Source organism: Otolemur garnettii, unplaced genomic scaffold (assembly GCF_000181295.1).
Source record: "Otolemur garnettii isolate 467f Iridium unplaced genomic scaffold, OtoGar3 scaffold00018, whole genome shotgun sequence".
NCBI classification, from domain to species: domain Eukaryota; kingdom Metazoa; phylum Chordata; class Mammalia; order Primates; family Galagidae; genus Otolemur; species Otolemur garnettii.
In genome coordinates, this window is record NW_003852413.1 from 15,517,149 (window position 1) to 15,519,954 (window position 2,806).

The 2,806-nt window shown below is 44.2% G+C and overlaps 1 protein-coding gene across 2 annotated transcripts in view; it reads left to right on the plus strand.

The window, feature by feature from the left end:
* Window positions 1-2,806, plus strand: part of PECAM1 (platelet and endothelial cell adhesion molecule 1) — an 83,292-nt gene that overhangs the window by 3,314 nt on the left and 77,172 nt on the right. Inside the window, exon 2 of one of the 2 annotated variants that reach the window (XM_023511222.1) lies at window positions 1,687-1,848. The gene's annotated coding sequence lies outside the window, so the exon portion shown is untranslated. Of the gene's footprint in view, window positions 1-1,664; window positions 1,849-2,806 lie in introns of those variants that run through there. The other variant, XM_023511223.1, reaches the window with a different exon arrangement.

The following is a 2,806-nucleotide window of genomic DNA, read 5'->3' on the forward strand; positions in this document are numbered from 1 at the left end:
GTGCCGTGGTATCACAGCTCCCAGCAACCTCCAACTCCTGGGCTCAAGCGACTCTCCTGCCTCCACCTCCCAAGTAGCTGGGACTACAGGCACCCGCCACAACACCTGGCTATTTTTTGGTTGCAGCCGTCATTGTTGTTTGGCAGGCCCAGGCTGGATTTGAGCCTGCCAGCTCGGGTGTATATGGCTGATGCCTTAGCCACTTGAGCCACAGGCGCTGAGCCTAGTTTTTCTATTTTCAGTAGAGACAGGGTTTTTGCTCTTGCTCAGGCTTGTCTCAAACTTCTGACCTCAGAGGATCCTTCCACTTCAGCCTTCAAAGGTCCTAGGGTTACAGGCATGAGCCATTTTGCCTGGCCTTTCTTTTTCATTTTTAAAATTTTATTTCAAAAATGTTACATAATCATACACATGTAGTATCTTATATTGGAGGAGTAGCTTTAGTCCTGGAGACTCATCCAAGTTGTCCTGTGTATCCATTGTTCCTTTTCTTTTTCTTTTTTTTTGAGACAGAGCCTCAAGCTGTTGCCCCGAGTAGAGTGCGGTGGCGTCACAGCTCACAGCAACCTCCAACTCCTGGGCTTAAGCAGTTCTCTTACCTCAGCCTCTCAAGTAGCTGGGACTATAGGCGAACACCACAAGGCCTGGCTATATTTTGGTTGTACTTGTCATTGTTGTTTGGCAGGCCTGGGCTGGATTCAAACCCGCCACCTCTGTTGTATGTGGCTGGTGCCTTAGCAGCTTGAACTACAGGTGCGAAGCCTTTTTTTTGAGGCAGAGTCTTTCTCTTGTTGCCTTGGGTAGAGTGCTGTGGAACCATAGCTCACAGCAACTTCAAACTCTCAGGCTCAAGCAATCCTCTTACTTCAGCCTCCCAGGTGACTGGGACTTCAGGTGCACACTGCAATGCCTGGCTAGTTTTTCTATTTCTAGCAGACACTGGCGTTTCCCTCTTGCTCAGGCAAGAACTCCTGAGCTTGAGCAATCCAATCCACTTGCCTCGGCCTCCCTGAGTGCTAGGATTACAGGTGTGAGCCACCTCGCCCAGCGGGCCCCATTGGTTTTTTTCCTTTTCATTGCTGAGTAATATTTTGTGGTGTGACTATAACACATTTATTTAACCATTCGCCCACTGAAGGTTATCTGGGCTGATCTGGGTTTTCTGGAAAGCTAGAATTACAAAGGTGCTGTGAACATTTCATGTACAAGTTTTTGTGTGAATGTAAGTTTGTATTTGGGCAACAGCTCTAATTAAAGCCGATTCTTGACATTTGGGAGTGATCCATCTAAAGACCCAGATGTGTTCTCACATTCTCAATATTAGAAATGTTTATACAGGCTTCTGGCTTGGTCCTAAATCATACGAATCTCATTTCTGTCTAGAGGCACCATTTCCTGTGCATATTCTCATACTCCAACTTGGCTGCTTTTAAAAAAAACTTTTATGTATCTATTTATTTTAATTTTGCTTAATCAGGTAATGAAGCTATAAAGAAACAGGAAACATTAAGACAGTTGTATAGAACAAAGTGAAGGATTACATCCTAGAATAACCTTAGTGGATAAATATTTCATAGCTGATGGATTTCAACTTTTTCAGACTTTGACCCCTTCTGTCTTTGTTCTAGGTCAGAGGTTTTTCTATTGTGGGGTATTTCAAGAAGTTCTGAAATGTTTTTCTTCTAGAAGCACTGTTTGAGGAAGGACTTGGGGCCACTGTTGACAGCTTACGTTCCAACTGATTTCACCACTCGATCAGCTGTGGGAGTGTGAGCCAGTGTACTAACTTCTCTGAGAGTCCTGTTTCTCCCTTATAAAATGAGGATAATGGCATTGCCTGAGTCATAGGTAAGTGAGACATAAGAATTATAAACCCTCAATGAATATTATCCATAGGCTGGGCATAGTGGCTAACACCTGCAATCCTAGCACTCTGAGGCTGAGGTGGGAGGATTGCTTGAGGCCAGGAATTTGAGACCAGCCTGAGCAAGAATAAGAAAAATAGAAAAATTATTCAGGCATGGTGGCTTACACCTATAGTCCTATCTACTTGGGAGGCTGAGGCAAGAGGATAGATCTCTTGAATCTAGGAGTTGGAGGTTGTCGTGAGCTATGATGATACCACTACTCTCTAGATGGAACAATAGAGTGAGATCCTGGGCGGTGCCTGTGGCTCAGTGAGTAGGGTGCCGGCCCCATATACCGAGGGTGGAGGGTTCAAACCCAGCCCTAGCCAAACTGCAACAAAAAAATAGCTGGGTGTTATGGCGGGTGCCTGCAGTCCTATCTACTCAGGAGGCTGAGGCAAGAGAATCACCTAAACCCAACAGCTAGAGGTTGCTGTGAGCTATGACGTTACAGCACTCTACCAAGGGTGACAAAGTGAGACTCTATCTTTAAAAAAAAAAAAAGTGAGATCCTGTCTTCAAAAAATTAAAAAAATTAGCTATTATTGAAATGAAAGCTCCATGGTAGAATCTTGTGTTATAGGACAATTTTTGAGAGTAAAATCTATCTATCATCTAACTAGAAATTGAATGTATGTCGCATATTTTATTTATCAATTAAGGGAAACAGTGAGATGATATAACTTGGTCAAAATAGAATTGAAGATCATAAATATGATTAGACAGAAACTAGATCAGTTAGTTGATAGATACCTGCCATCAAAGATGCAGAAATAGGGTGGCACCTGTGGCTCAGTGGGTAGGGCGTCAGCCCCATATGCGGAGGGTGGTGGGTTCAAGCCCAGCCCTGGCCAAACTGCAACAAAAAATAGCCGGGCATTGCGGTGGGTGCCTGTAGT